Source organism: Bombus vancouverensis, chromosome 7 (assembly GCF_051014615.1).
Source record: "Bombus vancouverensis nearcticus chromosome 7, iyBomVanc1_principal, whole genome shotgun sequence".
Lineage (NCBI taxonomy): Eukaryota > Metazoa > Arthropoda > Insecta > Hymenoptera > Apidae > Bombus > Bombus vancouverensis.
Window position 1 is genome coordinate 8,159,459 of NC_134917.1, and position 23,865 is coordinate 8,183,323.

Below are 23,865 nucleotides of genomic sequence, written 5' to 3' on the forward strand. Positions count from 1 at the left end.
TTAATTATTCACGAAATAGACATAAGAAGCTCGTAGCAAAGTTTAAGACAAATTAAATGCCATTTTATTGAATAATGTAGCTCGTTTTTTCGATGGCTTCCTTTCATGAGTTAAATAAATCATGAATCCTTCCAAAAAAATTTTTTTAAGAATAACCTCTTTTAAATTTTGCAGATACTTTTTTAATACTTCACCATCAAAAATATTTTGCAGGAACAGGAATAAATGATTGTGTTACTGATTTATATGGAATTAAACATTTCAGATAAAATCCAATATTATGTTATTGAAAAATAAAACATTTTAAATTAATAAATTCCTGTTTCTCTCTCAGACCAGAAACAATATTTGTCTGAATTTAATAATGTTAATATTTGACTAAATTTCATGATGAGCAATTATTTTTCGATACGATTAAAGCCAGGGCGAAATATGCCCGCTATCAAAAACACTACAAAATTCTTAAACAACCAAATATAATAGTTTGCAAATATGAACAAATTAAGAATGTTTCGTCACAAATTAGTTTATCTCGTACTTACTTGCTCGATTTACTTCTTTCCCACTGCACATAGTTTAATCATCTTTTACGACTTCTAGTATCTAGCTGCATTGTAAAAATGTGAATATATTCTTGAATATCGTGTACATACCGTGTTATACGAGCTCTCTTTACTGTATTATACAAGTACCGACGCAATTTTTGCATCGTATAGTACGAGCACGTTAAACGAGTGCCATGTTATGTCAAAGTTTGCAATAGATATAAGTGTATAACCATTCATCGCGTAGACTAATTTAATTAATCTTACGCTATAAACGTCAATGAAGAAAAAAAAAATACAAACGCATATATACATATTGGACAATTGATTCGATATTATTTCAACTAAATTTATACTATTTCTAATGGTTAGTTATTTGTATAATTCTTTTAATTGATCTTTTATACAAGTAATGTTATATGCTCGTAGCATAAAAAGGATAATAGAAAGGAAAATGAGAATCCTTGTGAAATCCAAAAATGGAAACGAAATCGTGTAATTTGACACCGGATCAAAGAACAGAACACTCCGTTATAAGCTAATTTTTTTCTTGCACATCCAATGAAGAAGTTGTAAAGAAAGACGAATGGCCTTCATCTGTATTATAAATCCGCATGTCGATGAACACAGACCTCAAAGATTCGACGCTTTAGTCGGGAAACAGCGTTGAATTTAAAAAAGGGACGGCCACGTGGAATATGAAAAAGAAACAACTTTGCGGAGAAATGATTCCTCTGCGATACGCCTTTATAAAAGATGACAATGCAACAAAGAACAGGTACATCAATTATTCACCGAATGACAGACGAAGTGATCGCTGGTTATTTCCCAGTAGGGGATTCCTGACACACTACGCGCTCATAAATCTCAATCTTCCCTTGGGGCTGACCACAGTCCATGCGAGGCGTATTAACGTGTGAAGCTTTCAGCGTTCCAGCCTACGAGCTTTAATGCAAATATTGGAAACAGACCGAAGCAAACCGTTATGGAAACTGCATTTACTCGTGCAACGAATATTAATATTCGATATATCATTTAGTAATTGGTAATTAACGTTTCGATCAAATTTTAGAAATCAATATTTAAGCCAAGAATTGCGATTATTACGTTTCGTTTGTTTCGATATTGTTGCGTTCGCTTCGTTAATATTTCAATGATTTTAATAAAACGAAACGGCTTAGCTACACAAAATATCAACTGATAAATCGAAGAGAGCCTCTCCTCGCTTCCTTCTATAAATTCAAGATCACCTGAACTTCCATTTCCGGACTTCGCGCGAGTGAGAACGTCGGATTTTACGAGCGCAGGCATCCGACTGCTATACCATCGATGTACAAACCCATATCATAGCGTTGTATTTGTCAGCGCCATGGTTTAGCGTCGGTGGCAGCTGCATTGTACACGAAACAGATACATATTTACAAGCATTATGTACTCGATGTAGAACGGCAGCCTTGTTTCTTTCCCTGTACAATTTCTCATGCTCTGTGCTCTGTCCGACATGTTATACGTTCTCCGATAGTTTCGAATCTCTGGAAAATAGGTCCGCGAAAAGAACTGCTGGAATTGGTGAATGGATTTACCAGCGTAATATCTAGGAAATTTTGCGATTGAAATGTTCGTTAGTTTCAAACGAATATACATCGCGCTCCTAAATTCGCAGCATAATTGAAATCAGGGAGATTCTATGGCAGCAATAATAAAATTGCGCTGGAAGTTTCATTCTTGAGAAAATCGGGCTTGAAGACCGTTAAAGTAATTATTCTACATCTTTTCTTTTGTATACTCGTGACCTGGACACCGTTGTTACGAAGAAAATAGAATTTAGTGAAGCGAAAAATTAAAAGGAAAGGAAGGTCCATAGTATTGTGCCCTTGAATATAAATGTTATTTTGGGTTACAAGGACTAGAAACAAAAGAGCTATAAGTAGATTTTTTGTTGTTTCTTGCAGCTTTATTATATATTCTATTGTATTATAATACAGAAAGTGTGAGGATCTGGATCAGCATACACTATACCTGTACTTATATCTATACTTACTTCAATATATTTTTCTATTACAAATTTATCCACGCGTTCCTCTAGTAGTCAACCTCAACAAAGACTTATCATGAATTTGTCTAATTCTAATTAGGAAAATTATTCGTCGAAAATGTAGAATAATGTTTTCTCGTTTTAAGACCTCATTTTAGTGCAAACAGTGTAAACATACGTACTTGATAAATTTTCAAAATCGATTTTTTCAAAAACGAGACCTTAAACGAAAAAATTTTATTCTACATTTTTCATTTATAACTGCATGCGGAATAATCTCTTATCACTTGTCCATTTCTGTCTAACATAGATAGTATTCTGTCTAACATAGATCAGTATATTAGAAAGTAATGTAGATTAGAAGGTAATCGTCGAATTCTATTAAAAGTCGCAAGAAAATGGTACGTAGAAAATAGGTTTTAATATTGCGGCTAACTTTCTAGGAAAATAGATTAAGGAACGTAGAACTAGCTACATTGAAAAGAAAAAGAATTGCTCTTGAGATATTTCTTTCTGAAGTGTTGTCGTGAATTTGGTCCTTTATTAAAAAGTTTTTGAGTACTTGAGAAGTCAGCTGGAAAACGGTGGGAAGCTAACAGCTGCATCGTTGTAACCAGAATCTTCGCCATATGTCACTAGCAATCTGAAAAATTTTAGCGAAAATATTTTTGCCGTGCCATGACCGATACGTTCGCGTGATTGATTGTGCGACTTTGTTGTTTTGCGACAGTAAGTCCATAAATTGAGAGCAATGTAATGGCATCTCATCGATCAATTTTTATAGTGAAGTATTTGCAAAGTCGATTTTCATCAAACACGACTGAAAATGCTTGCAAGCATTAGAAACAATCTGTACGATAGTTAATCTATATTCTATGGAATAACGTATCTACACTTCGTTAATTCTACCAGGAGCAAAAAGAGAAAAAAGATGAGAACTTTCATGAATCTAATTAAAGTACTAACTAGTAGATTTTGTCCTTATGAATATTCAAATCAATCGAGCAGACGCTCAACTCGATTCAATCCCATTCAATCTTCAAATTAGAATAACTTTTCTAATTTATCCAACGTAATTTATATAAAAGCGTTGTTGTAATCCCATCGCTGAATGTCTGTCTTGCAATTAGCTGTAGTCATATACTATTCATATTTTCGTTTCATAACATACAACGAGATGTACACAGGAAAATCGAACAGTAATTAACAGCTTGAGATTTAAACGTTGAAATACGATAGAGTCTCGATTGTTATTAAAATGCTAATTAATGAGACGATTGATTGCCGGAATGTGAATTAACACAAAATTACCTGATATGTATAATATCAGTGGAAGAAGAAATCATAAGAGAAAAAAATTCTGAGAAAATTCGTGCAATTGCTTATCACGACCACAATACGAATTTAATAGAATTCAACAGAAATGACTAATAAAATGTTGTGCTACCGTAATCTTGATCTTTAATAGGTTAATTGTCTCAATTTTTTCACCACTTTCTGATCAAATATAGACAAGGAGGTAAAGATTTATTTGAAAGATTCTAATAAAGCACGACTGATGGTACAAACGTTATTTCGATATTCCAGATCGTTATCCCCATGTGCAGCTGCAAGATTTACAGACGCTTCTATCTGTTCTGTGCCATTTTTTCCACTTACTCCTTAATGATCGCCTGGCGCGTGCTAAAGCTGAAAGCAACATAAAACACGAATTTCCCGTTTCCTCCCTTCCTGGTTCACGCTTTTTTCCTCCTCTTGAAAATGTGAAGGGAAAGAGAGCGAGACGGATAGAGAAGAACGCGTGGGAGAGTCGAAATTATGATCAACGGACATGACGCATCTATTTATGATTCATATAAATCGTATTGTACATAGCCACCGGCATAGGTTATACGCGTTCTGGTCCATTATCTCGCGTGTAACACGAACACGGGGTCCCGTAGTGCATTATAACCGTTGCGGCTGTGAGAATAAACCGTGCTGTGAATATTTATCTACGGCTATCGCAAAATAAACGCGCTCCTCGAAACGCAGCTCCCGCTCGGCCGAAAAACTCGTGGGGTATACGTAACACGCGCCGTATCGTAATTTCTGCTCTTTTCGAAGCTTCCACGTGACATTTACACACGCCGATCCCGAGCAATTTTCGGCGGCCATTATCGGTTTGACGTAGAGGACGGTCATATTTTTCTAACCCGGTGAAAAACGTTTGCTGCCCCCTCCTTCGAAATATCACTCTCCACACTTTTTATTTTTATAAATTCTCCCTCCGCGTCGTTCTATCGCGTCGGTGATATATCAAAAAAATGATGAAAAAATATCGTTATAATACAATATCTATAATACTAATAATACCTAAAGTATATACTATAATAGTTAACGATAGTAGTAGAGCATCATTAACGTTTAACTTGATATCAAACCGATAAAATTTCATCATCCCGTGCGGTAGCAATGCGTGCTAGAAACACGCACACCTCTTTTAGTGAAGGAAGGATTATATCCATAGCCTGAATTTCAAAATTCATTACTATGCCGAAACATTAGGTATCCACGACAGAGTAAGGCAATGCAGAAACTACCGGTATCTATTGGATTCCGTTTGCATGGGAATACGACAGCAGTTTGCAGCGTTTGATGTCTGCGAAATTATAATTCACTTCTCGGGATAGTGTCGTGAGTTTCGTGGATTATAACCGGAAACCCCTAATCGTTGCCATGCCGTGAAAGCAAAATCCATTACAGGAAACCAGGGGGCAGTGTAGAATGTGGGCGAGAAAGGTTGGTCGAATCTAATATCCCAGACTCATAAACTTGTTTTAAAAACAAGAAGAAGAAAAGTTATGAGAAAGGGGATGAAAAGCTTTGCAACCAAGAATGATATATGATCACTACGAGTTAAGCTCAACAGGCAAGGTCTCATTGTAACGCATATATACCGTTTTCGGCTCGCCACGATCCTAAAATAAATCGGTCCAGCAAAAAAGTAAAATTATGCAATTTCCATTGATATTATTTAGAATTGAGGAAATCTCCACTTGTGCTCCGAGTATAAACTACAATTTTATATTAATTATTTTACCACGTGGTACTATAATTTTTGAAATAAATAAATAACACGGATATGTAATACTGTGGATCACTGAGTGAAAGAAGAAGAATCGGTGCATCCAAGCATTCCGAAAAGCATTGATATTCGAAAAGCATGGCGCAGAGAGAAATGATTTGCGATTCTAATCGAAGATAAATCACATTGGAGACAATGTCGAGCAATGTTTTAATCATTAACATGTGCGTGACAACTACTGAACTCGAAGCTTCCCAGTTTCTGGAGTAAACTTCTCCAGTAAACACGAGACGAGGAATGGTGAAGGTATTGTCCGTGCAGACGGTGTTGGAATTTGGCAAACAACCACCGTGGAACGTACGAAATTTGAGGTTGACAGATGGCTCATCGGTAAGGTCGCGTTAATAGCGAAAGCATGCACTAGGTACTTGAATAGATTCAGTCGCTTTGTCTGAACCGATAAACAGGGTCTCACCTTAGAAACGGACAGAGCTACCCAAATTTCCGTTGGACATGACCGATCACCATTGTATTCACAGTCAGAGTCGATGACAAAGATCAATGTTATTGACGACAGTGATTTATAATACGAAGTTCGCATTTGGTAATTCATAATTATTTCGTATCGTAAACAGCTAATAATATCTGTTTACGATAGATCTTTCTAAAGCTCAAAATATTTGTTGCTTGTGGGGGTTTAAATATTTATCTAATTAAATATTTATGTAAAAAAAGTGAGCGATATAATACACGCTTCCTTGAACAGCAGATAGTAAAATACACCCTCCAAAATTCAGAAATTTCTGGATTCGACTGGACTTCCTCCTCGCTAGAACGAAAATTTTTTTCGATGAATAGAACTTCTAATTAGATGTTCGTTATTCTAACGATCTTTATAAAGGGATTTACCGGCAGGTAGACAGATCTTAATTTAGAAACATTTAGACTTTCAAAACTTTAAGGATTATCAGAATTACTAGGAGTTTGTAGAATTTTGAAAATTTCAGAACTTTGTAAACTTCTATAGCTTTTGTATCAAATCATTACCATTATTGCTATTAAATGTAGATGCAGTGGTATGCGAAAGTCTTTAGCTCGGTGTATTCTTAACTTCGTATTGCAAAAGCGATATTTTAAGGAATGTTAACTAATCTTATGTAAATGTAGTGTTTCCCTTTATTTATGCCGAACATTAATTAAACTTCTTTTACATATCACTTTTGGATCACCTATCTATCTGAAGACCTGTATACCCTAATGTATACCTATTGTTTGGAAATGAATGTTAATGTTGGAAATAAATGTTGCTAAATAGTCGACTTCGCAATATGTGAGAAATCATGATTAATAATATCCGACAGATAAGACATTTTGCACCGAACCTAAAAAATGAATCGAAATCGGTCACAATGTTGAAAAGTCGTTCTGCTCGATGAAGCAATTCGCCGAGAAAATGGAACCGTAGGGTTGCTGCCAAGAACGAAATGCACCGGATATCGCGAGGACGAATAAAGCTGTATACAGGTTTTGAAAGGTACATACAAGTATATACGAATGGAACCGTGGATGGCTAGCGGAATGATGATGTGCTTCGCAAAAAAAAGCTCGACGTATTTGTCGCCGTCGACGATGGCGTAGGATACGAATAGGGTTGAATGTTAGTTGGCGCTAGAACTCTCCTGTACTCGTACAATCCACTCGGAAAATACAACTGTCCCTATATAGCGACTTACACTGTTTGTTTCAGAAGGCATCTACACATACAACTTTCATTTACGACAAAACTCTGCAATTTTGCTTCGCGTAACGATAGTACGTAATATCCAGGTCATTTCTTCGTAACACTTTTTTACTTTTCATTCTTTGTGTAATTAAAAAAGTAGAGTAATAATAAAATATGTTGAAAAGCCAATTTTCCTTCGCGATATTATAAAAGATATTTTATCCAAATGTCCTGCTATATTTTTTTACGTTAATAATTTCTATTGTGATCATGTTATTTTGAAGTAAGTAATGGTTGAGAAAAAAGGTTCTACGATGAAAAATCAGACACGCCAAGCTGAAGAAGCTTTTGAACGTACTTGTACCCGTTTCCACGTTTCTTCCATTTGTACATAAGCGTACGGTGCAAGATGTAGGTGGGAAAAGGATGTCCGCGAAGCATGACAATGACGTTCCGCCCGGAATTTTTCGACGGAGATGAAACAACACGAGGCGAAAAAGAGTTGATTTAAGAAAGGCGAAAGGGAAAAAGGTGGCGGAGATGAAAAGACTGGACGACGGTCGCATCGCATCTGGGATACGCCTCAGCTTCCTAATTTCATCACGTTCTTAAGATGAGCGACATCGAGCGCTGTTTCGCGACATACTTTCACTTCGAGTCGCGGACTTGGAGTTAGAAAAATGTTAAAGAAGTCTTTCTTACGACATCGCCTCGATCCAATGTAAGAACCTTCTTTTTACTTGGAACAACGTTAAAGAATTAACGGTGCCGAGGAACAATTTGCTTCCGTGATAGCTAAGAGAAACGTTAGTACGCTAATTAGGAAACGCGATGTAAACGTTGCGGAATTACTTGTAATTTATTATTTCTAACGTATAATTAGAGTATATTTCTCGCTTAAAAGAAAAAAAGGAGAAATCCATATTTTTAATGCAGCGAATTTTAAGTCAGATTTGATAAATGACTTTCGAAAGATATTACCTGTCGCAAAAATATCATAGTCATTTTATAAACGATCGTTAACCGTCGTTCTTCACTTGTTCTTGACAAACCTATTTAACTTCTTAAACCCGTCTTTATAAGTACTTTTTAATAGATATTAGCAGAAAACTACATCAGAGTTATTAATACTATGGCTAAGTATTCCACGCGGTTGCACTGAACCAAGATCGATATGCAAATATCGAGCTACGTTGATCCTACTTGTGCATCCATTGTTCATGATGGCCCTTATCCGAATAAAAACTTTCGACTACCTGGAATTAAGGCGGATAATGGCTATCGATCGAGTCATCGATCAGCCGCCTATCAGTTGCAAAACTTCGAGGACGCGCTCGCCCTATGCAAGAATAGATCTATGGCCGATATGTGCCGTGTCAAAATCCAATAGTATTATTCCCACATCCATTCGGTACATGAAATGATACTATCAGACATCTCCATTCGTTGTGCTCAATCGTGAGGTTGACAGTGACGGATGATAGTTATTAGCATTAGTTATTCGTAATAGTTGTGAATAAAAACCGATGGCAAGATAATCGCAGAGTATTAAATATAAAAATGGCAATGTTGTTTAGCAATAGTGGTAAATCATATGCGTAAAATGTTATATGTGTTAATGAATTTTGAAAGCAAGAAAGAAGATCGATGATTTGTTGAATTGACAGACACGATATTACAGACGATTAAACAGAACAATGCAAATACTACGAATTGTTCAGTAATTTACTTGATGCAAATTAATTAGCCCCGTTATGTTGAACTATTTCATGCTACGTGTTTGAATGTATCAAGTGGTTATTATCATAAATATGTAAGTGATATAGATTGTTGATGTAGAAATTGTGAAATCGCCGAAATTGAACGCCGAAAATCGCATGAAATTTACTAGCGAATGTGTGAATTACAGCGTTAATGATAATATAATATTGCTTACTTAAATACACATGTGTATATATCTGTATCTTGTTTGGAAAAATTTTAATAAAACCTTGTATCGACAAAACGCTACTATACATTTAATGTACATTTATTCATATATGTATTACAGTATGTCGTTTACCAACTAAAAAAAATGCAAACACAGAGCAACAAAACAGTTTACATTTAAAACGCTCGAACAATCTCTGAATTAATACTTTTTAATATTTTCACTTTGGGAATTTTACTAACTCTGATACATGCAAACCCTATTTATACATATGAATAAACAAAATTATCTACAGTATCTAGGATACAAGACAAAAGATCGTACAGACTGGTTTGGGATAATTAAGCCACTGTAAAGGAGATGCAAAGCAGAATTCCTCACAAGCTATAGCAATAATCTATTTTCCTAAACGAGCAATATTCGGTCTTCAGCCATTCATTACCACATAATCCCACGCAGAAACCATAAACATACGCAAACATCGTCCCAGAAATAATGTAATTCGATATACATATTCCGTTCACCTATTAGATCCGTTGCGATTCGAACAATAAATCCACCCTATGTGCATACATGCACATTCGCATATGTAGCCACTATTGTTTGACAGTTTCCAATCAAATTATATACGTACATTTCAAGCGTAGCGGATTGAGTGCATAAAATACCTAGAATCATTTGACCTGACGCACTCATAATAACTAAAAATCAAGTAGCCGTGTTGTTTGCAAAAATACCCAGAAATAATCATTGTCCGCGAAAAAAAGCTACACAAATGTGACACTAATTTTACGAATTAATCGTATAGAGCCAGGTATACTTGAATCTTCCGCAGCATACAAGGTATACATACAACCGATAAAGCTATATCGAAAATCATGTAAAAATATTGTCACATGAAATACTTCTCGTTTAATATTCTTTAATATTTCACTGATCCATAATATATGAAATATCCTTTTATTAAGAGTAGAATTGCCGGAGTAGAATGACCAACTTGGAATTTTTAATCTTTATGCATAATTTACGCCGGTACAGTTTTTGAGAATTTAATCGATTTCTTTTTTGACAACACATGAGCAGAAGTTTGTTTTCTTTCTTGCATTATATATTTATTCGTGTTTTTTTCATTTTAATCGTTTTTTGGTACATTTTTTACGCTTTTATCGTCAATCATTTCCAGTATTCAATACTATCATAATTAAAACTCATAACTATCATAACTAAAATTCAATACTATCTACAGTCCCGGGTTATTGAATTAGAATCATTCAAAACTTTCAATATTTTCCACCTTTCCGAATCACAAAGTGATTCACTTCTGTCAAAACATTTATTAACATTGTTTGAAATAACAAGTTTCTATTTTATAAAGGATTCAAAGAGTTTCAATTCTTCCAATATGATGTTTATATATTCTTTTTTGGGAAAGAATATCATAGACGAACGATATCAAACAATTTTTCGTCGAATTTGAAGAACACGGTAAAGAGAAATAACAGTTTGATTGGTGGATTGAAAGATTATAGAACTGTTTGTTAGCGAAGATTTCAAACGTTTGAAGTTCTCTCGTGGGACAAACAATGTGAAGAACATCATAGGAAACGAGTGTGTAAATTTTTCAACACCATTGGTGACACAGAAACTTTTCTCACGAAGAATTTACTAAGTGGTTGAAAACGGACACTAAATCAAGGAAAGATAAGCCGCTTAATTTCGAACGAGATTAGTCTGGACGTTCAATCTCCTGTATCACCTTCTCTTTGGCACGTAACGGTACCAGTATCTCCAGCTGAAGTTAATCTCGGGATTAATCCAGAAACGAACTTTCATAGTACTACCATTTTTCCGTGTTCATATTTCCAGTTTACACATATCGCCGATTACATGGATTCTTCTTCACATTCAAAATTATTGTTACCTTTCTATCTCATACAAGGAACGAAAAGGATATAAAAGAACAAAAAAAATAGTATGTGCATAAGAAACAAAACATGAATATGTAATTCCAGAGCGGAGCATCTTGATAATTAGACTAAATTAAATTTCGTACGCCACGTTGGATTCTTGTTATTTTCGTATATCTTAGCAACGGTGTTACGCCCCGAGGCTTACTATAGACTGTGTTCCTAACCGTCTCCCTTGGTACTACAGTGTTACAGACAGATCGTCTTACATGACCGGCGAAATATACACAATGTAGCGATAAGCGCATAGTCGTCGTCAAGCAGCGAGTTCTAAAAAACATCGATTCGCCTTCGGTCCGTTATTTTACCTACACAACACACACAAAAAAGGTGGCATACGTGATCATAGGCGCGAACGGTCGCGAAACCCGAGCCTGGTGAGGGTCGTTTCCAAGAGAAGACAAAGGAAAAATCGAAGGGCAATCAGTATCATGCGAGGAGTCAAACCGAATGCATCGGGATGTACAGAGAAATAAAACCATGGTCGTTTACTCAAACGAATACGTCGAGAAATACTATAAAGTCGAGTCGAATTATAAAAATAAACTAGTTGTATCATCGTTAAATCATTTGTAACGTGTTAATTATAATTTTAAATATTGTTAAAAATAAAAGCTTATATTAACCCTGTTAATTCAGTGTTACAATCATTTGAACCACCTCTCAAAACAGGGGAACGACTGATTCGCGGCGTCGACTATCAAAATCATAGCGAGAATTTACGCCTCTCGCTGACGCGTTTCCTCGCGATCGCGTCTCTCCGCGAACGGTCGTAACGAACAGAAAGGATTTGTGTAGAAACTTGAAACAACAATGAATTGTCAACATGCGGTAACGAGGAAAACGATTTTGCGTTTACACGATACAATTGGATCTTTCGTAGTCGAATAATTTCCTATGCAATTCCATGCTGCTTTCGGTAAGCTGATATCAGCATGGTTTGCTGAGTCCATAAATTAGGCAACGAATTCGATTTGTGCTCTTTGGTAATCCCTTCATTGCCATACGACAGACTTGATCATTATAACTTTACCATGCATTTGCGTATCGCACCAAACACATTATACCATATTGCGATAGAGAGATACGTTGTTATTTCTTTAAATGTAGCAAGCTTATGGTTAATTGAAACGTTCACCCACACATTCCCATTTCTGCATATATTGGACATTTTAATCACAGGTGAAATGCTTAATTAGCATCTAATAATTACAAAATGTGCAATGTAATACTTGTTAAGCACCTAATTCAACATCGAAACTAAGTGTAACATTTGCAAACAATACACTAAACGGTCGTTAAAGCGCATATTTATTTACGAATTGCTGTATATAACGTATCCAATCAAACAGGATGATTGAAAGTATTCGTCGATAGGAAATAATTTTCCGTTCAAAGAGAGAGAGAGAGAGAGAGAGAGAAATCAATTCATCCGAAACTCCGTTGTTTCCCTTGGGTTTTTCTCGAGAAAGATGTTAGAATAACAAATGTTCCCACGAGCTGAATCAAGCCACCTAGCCGCGTTTCTTTGTCATCTCAGGTAAGCACAATTCAACCACAGAAAAGTGAAAACAGCTGACAAGTGTCGCGAGTTTACAAACGCATTCTTCACACTTTTTCATTCTGGAAAAACAACCGAAACGACTGAGAACGACTCTCTTATTGCTCTTTTACGAGCAAATAAATTTCTCACTTTAGATCGAACTTGACCCTTCGTCCCTATTGAATACAGCAAATCGTGATATAATGCATTGACTTAACCTTCGATCCTAACCGACAGGAAACTGCAGGAGAAACTCCTGCTATTGTAAATACGTCGTTCAATGCCTGATCTCGGATTAAACAAAAATTAAAATAGTATTATCATGAAAAAAGGATTAAAAGGAATTTAACTCTTTACGTTTTCCCCTTTTTAACTCTTAGAAAGGACCTTTCGAGATGAATTTTTTAAAAGAAATAAATTAGTAGAATTACGTAAAAACATACACGTTGTTGCTACAAAATGTATTTGCAGATTTCTTTATTTTCCAATAAAATGTCCTTCTGGTAGATCCTGCAAATTTTATTTTCATAGTATCAAATTTTCGCAATCGTATGAAAGCACTGTTAAATGATACGAAATTCAATATACTTGGTCCTAATTAAGCAGTATGTAAAATAATAAATACATAATAAATACAATGTGTGTAAGTAGACATATACATCGGAAATAAACGTACAAAATATTGTCCCAACTGAATAGCGTGTTCTACACACAGCGTTGCTTTACACACTGCGTTGCTTTTCCAAATTATATTCGCTCTTCTCTCATGCAAGCATTTTCCTCGGTAAATATAAAACGTATTAACTAACAAAAATTATAACAGTTCATATTTTGTTCGTGAGCCCAGAAAAAGCAATTTCAACGAAACGGTTTGAAAATTTCGTGCGTTTCGCTTACGAGACTTTCAACGATTATTTCCAACCCCCCTTTTTTAATGTCTAGTATCTTCATTGAAATATATGATTCAAAAGAGCATAAACAACGAGCCTTTTCACAGCTCTCGCCCCTTTCCTATATTCGCGTTACGTGTTATTTAACGTATGTTCTTTAGACCTTTTTCTCGGCTCTCGCCCTTTAGAATTCATGAAACCGCCGGACAGCGAAGCCGCATTTTCATGCACATGCATATTTTCCGTATTTCGCTTCAATGCGACGATCTTTCGCGTTATCGCGACTATAACACGTCATCACGATCGCGAAAAACTGGATTTACACCTGAAGGGAAGGAATCATCCATGGTCGACAAGGGTTTCAAGGGTCGACGATAATAAAAGCAGGAGAAAAAGCTCTAAACACGAGAAGGTGTTTCGAGCTGAAAGCTATTTCGATAAATTCACGATAAACTATCTGCCACGAGGCGTTCACATTCCCACACCCTTTTCACTCCGCAATTTCCCGAAACTGCCGGCAGTATTTTTCTGTATATTCTTTTTTTACAGGAATTGCAAAGCAGATGTAAAACCGTCGCCGACGGGTTATGGCTTAATAGGGCCGCTTTGTACTTGTCGCGAGGGAAAGTTAAAAAAGGAGAAAACATAGCTATTCTACTCCCAGAGTGACAAGCAAAAACGAGAACGAACAGTTGGGTCGGGGAGGGGAGGGGAGAAGGTCGATAGCTGGTTATCGCATCGCGAACAAGTGTTAGTAAAAAAGGATCTGGCATGAGAAGAATCAAAGTGTAAGAGTAAAATATAATTGTCTATTATATGTATAACATATGTATACAATGGTAGGTAATTCCATAAGTAATATTGTGATTATATATATGATTTTAAGATGTCAAAGGTAGTAAAAATTTGTTGATATTGGATCTACAAAACATTTAATATAGATGACATGGTAATTTTTCCAATTATTGTAGTATATTATTCTATTACTTCCAGCTAGAAATTGCAGTACTTTCTCGTTTGATCTCACTATGCAAATTGAACATGTAAAATAAAAGCCAACATTACTTATGGAATGGCTTTTGGTAAAAATACTATGTATATATTTAGTAAAATATCATGTTGTAAAATAAAAGTAAGATAAAGTAGATAATGAGTTATGAACATGATAAAAGGGTATTCTTCTGACTTATGCCGTTAAGATGGATGGCATAATCGAGTAAAGTGGTTTTAGCTCGATAATCGGATTACCACATTCTTTTTCCGCTTATATAAGTAATAAAACATGGCGTGCATGTTTAAGGGAATAAAACAAACGCCAAGAAGCTTTAGATCACCTACAAGTACATAAGAAAATAAATTTAACGAGACTTAACGGACTATATCTATATTTTAGGATGGAGTGTGTAAACACTGAACGTGTTTTCTGAATAAACAAGATACTAAGCATCTCGCTTCTAGTCCATTTCGATAGCTTTTGCTTTCGTACATAGCCGAAAGTTGCTTTGAAGCATATATTTTTTCCCCCTCAATTTCAGATTCCATTTAAAACGCACAAAGTGATTTTGAAATAACTAGGAGCACGAGGAAACAACGTTTCTCTCTACCAATGTTAAATTCTAGGAAACAGTATGTGAGAAAATATTATTTTTCCCGTATATTATAACTACGATTATTATCGCATAATGAATCAAAAAATTAAATCAACCTTTAACTACAGACGTTTGTATTTTTATTATTGTCATGAATATTTGAACCATCTTAAAGTCAAACTCTCCCTCTCTCTCTCCCCCTTTCACTCTCTTAGATTAACTCAATCGGGAGTAATCGCTTCATTTCTGAAGTATTAAAATACTTATGGTCATCATGCAGTTTAATATTAAAATTAAGAAATTTTAAATTAGATGCAGTTGATCAATTTGACTTCTGAGTAGATCATTTACTAGTTATTTATAGTCATCATAAATATCATACATATTTTGTAACTTTATTGATTAATTCTGCGTCATAAAAGTTCTTTTTGATATAACTAGTTTGTTCAAGAAAGAAAGGTAATAATATTTCATACATATAATTCAAATAATTTTATATCTTTATGAATATAATTAAAAAAATGTAAATAAATTCTTAATTCAACTAAATACTGATTTTGAAAATTCATCACCAGATTGTAATAATGAAATAAAAATTGATACCCTTCTGGGAGTCAAGTAGTTTGTACTTAAAGGTTAAGTATATTATAACATATTAAACATAACTTTTATGAAAAGAATAACTTACTCATCGGAGAATATTGTCGAATATTTTCGTCGGTTATTTGCTCTCAATTACTTTTGCCGCCTTCTCATCCAATGCGAAAACTTTCCAGTCAGGGATCGTAATCCTAACGGAAGTAGATCCCCATGCAAGGTAAGAAGCAGAGAAAGATGGAATGGAATTTCAAATAGCCATATCCACCTACACACACAAACTCTGCTATGTTCGCGATAGTGTTAGTGCAGAGAGAGCCAATCGATGCTGAGACTCGTCACCAATCAGCTATCAATGTATAAGAGTTCGGGTTACTGGGGCATGGCGTAACGTTACGAGCAGGGTGAAGCCAAAAAACTAGCGTTTACGATCACGAAGCTCGCGAACAATGACGCTCTAACGTTCCGTGCACCGACGCGACGTCTAGTTATCCCCGTTTCTAGTTACGAAACGACCAGTCACGCGGCAGGTTAAAACAATTACTTTCTCTGGGCGAAACGGGTGAAACGGTTTCTTTAATCCACTTACACTGTCGTCAACTTTCCAAATTTGCCATCGTGCTACTCCCTTTAGGGATTACGAGTGACCCGAAACATCCTCCATAACGTTCTACGCACTAATTTCGTAAATAGGTTAATGGTCGTCGTAAAACAAAACCGAGAGTACTTCTTGCGATAAACACAGTAATATCCTTATCGTTTGTCGCCGGAGAATTCGCGGGAAACTAAATTGCTACAGCAACGCCACCTTCGTTGTCTGCGAATTCCATTTAAAACATCTTCGTGACTGGCACCGCCAGCATATGGTCGCTAAACAACACTATTATACACAAGACACGAGAAAATGATAAAGTTATACAGAAACACAGTGTACGGGAATGTCATCGTGCGTTGCACGTCGCGATTCATATGAAGTATACGAAACTCCATAATATATTACGGTCAACGAGACGTGTGAAGATATACATATATATATATATATTGTACGCAATAGCGCGAGGTACACAATCGTAGCCAATAAAGCAAAATACGACTGAGTCTGTTTTGATGAACTTGAACACAATTCACTAGGGAATGTTTAAGTCGACTAAGCGGTAAATTAAACGTGTGCATGTTGATCGCAGCAACGAAAATCGTCGAATTTGCACGAGCACTGTGATTCCTTTGAAATTCGTAACGATACCTGCGACAGTGGCATCTAGTGGCCGCTTGCGGAAAGTGATTGTTTCGATTGTCGAAGCGTATCGATAGCTCTAACACCAGTTACAAGGCTTAGTAACATGTGATTTGTTGAAAGACCCTTTCATGGCGTTTTTGTGTGTGTGTGTTTTGTTATGAAGAAGTGCTGTATAAAAAGGAAAATGTTCTTCAATCAATTTCTTCAGTCTTCTTATCAAGTAAGTAATATTTTTATGAATTACCTTAATCTCTTGCACTTAGTACGTCACTTGTGCTCGCACAATATTTTTAGTGTCATGTATATCCTATCTTGTAATGTATCCAATTTACAAAATTATTAGACACGAACTTTGTATTTAAAGATATTCTAACATCATCAGTTCATATATGTATCGTGAGTATTATATTTGGGAAGGAGTAAAACATCAAATACATATGTATACATATGTATGTATATAAAAATGATATAATGACAAGGACTCGTCTTGATTTTTTCAATGAACATTTTGTTGTCGAAGGTACTTTATCAATATTTTAATTAGAATGTATAATGAATTTTTTCTTATGATTACTCTTTAAAATGTAATTCAGACAATTGTTTATAAATAATATAATGTTTTAAAGTCTGATAAATAATATGATTTAGTAATACATATGTAAATGATAAAAGTTAATACTTCTTACCATAAAAAATATTAGTAAAGCAAATTTGTTTCGTAAGTACGCCTGATTATCAAGTTGATGGAAAGAGATATTGCAATGTTTTCCGAGTGCAAAAGATTAAGATCATTTTTTATAAAAATGAGACACAATCGATTATAAACGATCAGTGTAACGTAATAATTTCAATTTATTAATAATATACAAAAATTAGAAAAAGAAAAATGCTTTTTAATCTAAACAATGTAATCAGCATTCACTTTTAACAATTAGAATGTACGAAGAGCAGTCTTTATTCTACTTTTTGTTACAATTTCTTTATTTGAAACTTTATGTCTGTTCGAAATGTTGAATCTATGATATCTATATCATGTGAAAGTTCGATTTAATACAGACGACTAAAAATTCGAGGGATTCAGTGCTACAGACTTGGTTACATAGGGCTCCATATTGGCGATCCTACTCTAGAACCTAATACAGATCATCTTAAACACTTGCAACCTGATACAGGCTCACACAATCGACTATATAGAACACGATGCACTAAACCCTGTACTTAATACGATACAAGCTAGCTATCTCAGTGATCAAATACCAACGTTAGACTCGATGCACTCAAATCTACACTCATGAAACTCGAATAGGACATGAAATTCACCCAATTTGATATTTGTGAAGTATGATACACCTAACTCATTCTTAAAACTTTTAGAATTTTCTAGAAATAATTGCGATTGTTTTAATCTTGTGAATTTCGCAAAATTAAGTATATAGAATATGATCATGAATATGTAAAATCAAAAAAATACTCCTAAAACATTCGCAATTTTTCAGATATTTAGCTCCTCATAATTTAAAAAAATTGGAAAATGTTTCAAATTTTCAAATGATAGATCATAAAGATACCTTTAAAACACTCGCAACATTCTAAGTACTAGTTTCTTCTAATTCTCAAGAGTTACAGAGTTTTTCAAATTTTCGAGATTCGTATAATCTTTAGGTTATCTAGTTTTAAAAATTAAATTTTGCTACCGGTAATTTCTACAAATTAGGAACGACAGAAAGAAACCATCACGTTTCATTGAACTAGATTCTACTATTCATGATTTGAATAATGTAACAGTTATTATCAAATCATATTTTGTTTTTGTATATTTTAATAAATTATCTATTAATGATTCCTAATTCAACTTGTGCGGCTTTTGTTTTAGATTAAATAATACACTTTAATGATATCGATGAAATGAGATTATTTCGCACATTTAAATTGGAGAGTGCTCAGTCAATTTTCCAGATTGTTTTTCTTTTAAATACATACGCCGTTCGTACACTTTTATTTGTTCATTACATTATTCCATGCAATAATTACAGAGAATGAAAGTATAATTTCCATATAAATTAAATTTATTCACATTGATATACATTTGCAACGTCAATTCCAGAAGCTTAATGTTTTTATCACAGTAAATACTGAATTTTATTTTATACGAAAATTAGAAAACTATTAAACTCGATGCTCAAATAACAGTTATATCTCTGTGTATGTCTCAATTAAGCGCCCATAATCACGCCTAAATAAATTTTTTAAATTAGAAAAAACATAGTTATGTTTCGAAATGCTAGGAGATCTAGTAAAATATACATACAGATTAAACAATTATTAAGCTCAAGAAATACGTCGAACCCTCGAGTACACGCATAAATATGCATGTGTGTACATACGTTTGCGCATATCTGAATCTGTATACTCTAGCAGGTATAGTGATAGATCTATGCATAACCATAAATACGTATACCTATATAGACAGTTTACATAGCTTATTCATTTCCATGTAGACGGCAAAATATTCTATTAATTCGCAGAATTACCAAAATATTATAGCAAATGTGCATTATGCATAATGAATGTAATAGCATCTTTCTTTACCTTACTCTGTACCTCTCTACCTAATTAATCTATCGATCCTTGTCACCTGCTACGTCAGAGGATTTGTAACGTGGTGAGGATTCTGGTCTCTCGAGGAATCGATGCTATATCCACGCTGACTAACACACATCCCTCGACAAATGTATACACACGACTTGTGTGTACACCGCATATCGAAACGAATGAAACAGCGTCAACACGTCGGAAATAGGGAGCATATTCCGTATTGGTAGCAATATTGCCAATCGATATCCACGTAGATGCAGTTCATTGAAAAAATCCGAAGTATGATAGATTTATATGGATGTGTTGAAAATAAAGTCACGTTCGAAGTCGATCACCTTTAGGGTGGGCATAGAGAAATTGAAAAATTGTAAGGGAATTAATGGATGGTTGGTACGTGAATAAAAGACAGCTTATGTATTTCCAGCTAAGTTTGTCCGTTTGATTAGAAAAATTTGATTGATCATTGCAGAGTAGATCTTTATTCAAAGATTAGAATCTTTTTGAATAGAACGAATTTGGTGTTAGGTATACTTTATACAAGATGTACTATCTAATTCTACCATCCTTAATTACTCTCGTGTTTGTTGCGATACAAAAAGATGTTTCGAGAGAAAGGCAGTGTAACTAAAAATTTTGGCTGTAACATTCGTCAATTATCTTTTCCCGTTATCGACAAAAATATTCAATATCGTATCTGACAATCCACTCGAAATATAGAACAAAATTTCACGTGATTGTATGTTTCCGTTTACATGTATTTTTTCAGCCTACAACTAGGTACTGGCAAATTCTTCGCTAACGAACATGAACAAAATAAACGATGCCCTCGTGTGTTTACAAGTTGAGTGGCGTTGTCAGAATTTCATATAACAACAATATACTAATGAATCAAAGCTATCTTCTGTTTCTGAAAAAAGCCAGTAGTCAACTATTAAAATTTCGCAATTCTGGCTGCGTAAAAATATTACATTTTCTTATTTGCAATAACGTTTCTATGAAAAACAACAGAATTTTATCACACGACTCCTTATATTTACTGTATATTCGTGCATTCGAAAGCAAAAAGGAAAAGAAAACAGAAATGGAAAGTAGTTCCAAGATACAGATATGCATAAAATACGAATAACTCGCGAACTTCTTAAAAATACTAAAATACGATAACGAACTTTATTCGTATTCTTCGAAAGAGGTATATTATAGGAAAAATCAAAGATCAAGTACAATCAACTTATTCGCTGCCTCTCCTGTTTATACCATCTTTAAGTCGTTCAAACAGCCCTTATACATCGACACAAGGGAGATGGCACATAGGACGACCTAGATGTACCGTGCGAGATGCACTTTGCCGTGTGTCAAGTTCTCCTTTCTGATCGACAACGGCGACGATAGCTAGTAACTACTATAGAGATAGTAACTACTTGGAGCCACTCGATGAAACGTATACAAGGACGCGCTTGCGGATACATCTGCGGATACAGGGTAAACCGAGTGAATACACTGCACAGGTGGCGAACAGTAAGAGCATACGCTACGCTGCACGCCTATAAACATGGAAGCCCGATCTGCCGATCCGTTTTGGTTACGCATGGAACACCAGTGGAATTGTGCACGAGACGATGCCGCACCGATCCTGAATCCTCGTGGGAACGCTTAAACGCTCTTAACGATTATCGTGTCCTCTCTGTTTTGAGATCGATAGAAATCGCGAGTGCAGTCGGAAAAGTAAGCCATTATCATCTCATTCATCGTCTATTATTCTTACTGATTATCCTTCTGATTTATAAATACCATCAAGAAACGGTACAAATAATTTTTTTATTTATTTTTTAGCAAGCGCTCGATATAAACGCTTCAATTATCGTCCTAGTATATCTTCGTGTTTCGAGTTTCTATCGTTTCTATTAATACCACATAGGTGAGGTGCGTTTGGAACAATTATCTTGTTCAAACTGTATTTTTTAAATTAATCAGGATATTCATATGAAGATTTGATGATGTGTTAACTATTTTCGATCCTATACTATGCGGACTTGATATTCTACTTCATTCAATTCCTTTGAGTTTTAATACATGAAACATAGTCTTTTACATTATAAGTTAATTTAATAGCAATATACCAACGTACATACGTTATTAATTTCAAAATTTTGAAAAAGCAATTGGGTCAAAGGTTTTTGATTATTACTTTTACATGAATTGCTTATTGCAATATGATCGTTTCACATAGTATGGCAATTGCTCATTGAGATATTAATTAAAGCCGTTGAATGTAAATTGCGCAAAAAGTTTCAAAGAATATAAACTTCGAAAGGGTTAACGATAACTCTATGCGAGTACATTAAAACTATTGGTGCATATTGACATTCCGCCTTGAAATGCATGCATCTTTAGGTAAATTGCAAAAGTGACAATCGAATCGTCGGAAGTCAACGAAGACTGGTATAAACAGAAATGAACAAAGAAAGTACGAATCATGAATTTAATCGAGTGGAAATTCATCAGAAGCGCGACGATCGATGAATATTTAAAACATCAATGGTTAAACTAAGCCACCGTCGATGCGGCCGAACAAAAGCTCGGTCGTTGGCTATGGATAGGTGCGGCAAAACGATGAACACCTCTGTGAAAATCCTCTTTCTATGCCTAGCACGTTCGTCCACTTGTTTGCAGCTTTACCGCTCTCTTGGAACGAAGAATCGACAGCGGTACGGTTTTGGTGTTTTCTTCTTCTATGTTTCTATTCAGGAACAACCAAACCAAGAAACCAGGAAGTCAAGCCGAAACAGAGGAAGGATTTGAATAAATTATTTGTCGTCGTAAATCTAAATCCTCTGTGACCAGTTTCTTCTTCCTCGCGCCGTTGAACTCGAAACATCTGTACGCTCGGTAGGTACAGAGTCTGGCGATTCCGTACAATGTCGTGCTTTTTGATAGGAAACGATTCGTTTTACTCAACGGATACATCATTCCCTGTTGACGAGAAAGTCAAATCGTTAAAACAGCATATGTTTGACTGATCGACGTAAGCCGTGATATATCGCGATGGAAACATGCGTCAAAGATGGATAGGTGGAATAAATGTGAACTTTCCTTGACAGTTTAAAAACAACAAAAAAGTTTCATCCTATTTTGTTCGGGTATAGCATAATCGATGAAAAATACCGGAGCTACCGAGTAGTTACTATACGCAACATGGGAAAAGTTTACAGAGAAATCTATGCAAACGCTTCAAAGTGTTCCCTGGTAAATATTACACGCGACTTGGGGAACGGTTCTTCAACTTCTGCAAGCGAAAATAAGAAAATCTTCGAGAACAACTTCTTCCAAAAATAAACGTCCGTTCTTGAGTAAATCGTACCAGCCAAACTTGAAGAGATGGTTCGAGCAATCGAAATGTATAGTACACTCGTACATACGTGTGTGTACGTATTCGTATGTAGTAGCTAGGAAACCCGTCGACTCATCGATTTCTTGGTCGTCCAAAAGCATCGACAGCTTCTTCCTCCAGAACATACAGGAAGGGTTCGAACATACAGACGAAGATCAAATAGAGCTCCTTCCTTCCTGGGATCGCTCCGCTCTTGGCTCATCTTAAACCATTTCGACCGACCACTTTCATCGCTATAAACAACGTAACCCCTAGCCTTGCGCTGCGGAAGAGCCTTCCACCGTCCCACAATTAATCGTCCGATAATATACTCTTGTGCAAGCGATTTAATCGAGCTGGTGAAATGTCTTAGGCATTAAATTTCATTCCACACTCGTTGATCAAGAATTAACCAATGTACGTTGTATGCATAAAACGTACACGTAAGAAATTGATAATAAAAGGACGCGTAGAGGAAGAAACCAAGCAAAGAGAAGACGTAATTCTGGTCCTATCGGTAAAACGATCGTGGACGGCAAAGAGAGATATCGGTAGCAGATCAATTTCATGGCTATGCCAGCCGTGAATCACTGACCGTTTGGGGACACTTAAACAGCTATATCGAGACGCACAGGAAGGTATGTAGGCCGCGTTCAGGTGCGAATATCGTACACAGGCCGCCTAGACGATTGTATATACATCGCGAAATCTAGCAATCCGCTGAATAATTGCTCAATTCAATACGTAATCATGCTACTTCCTGTTCGCTACCCTCCGTTC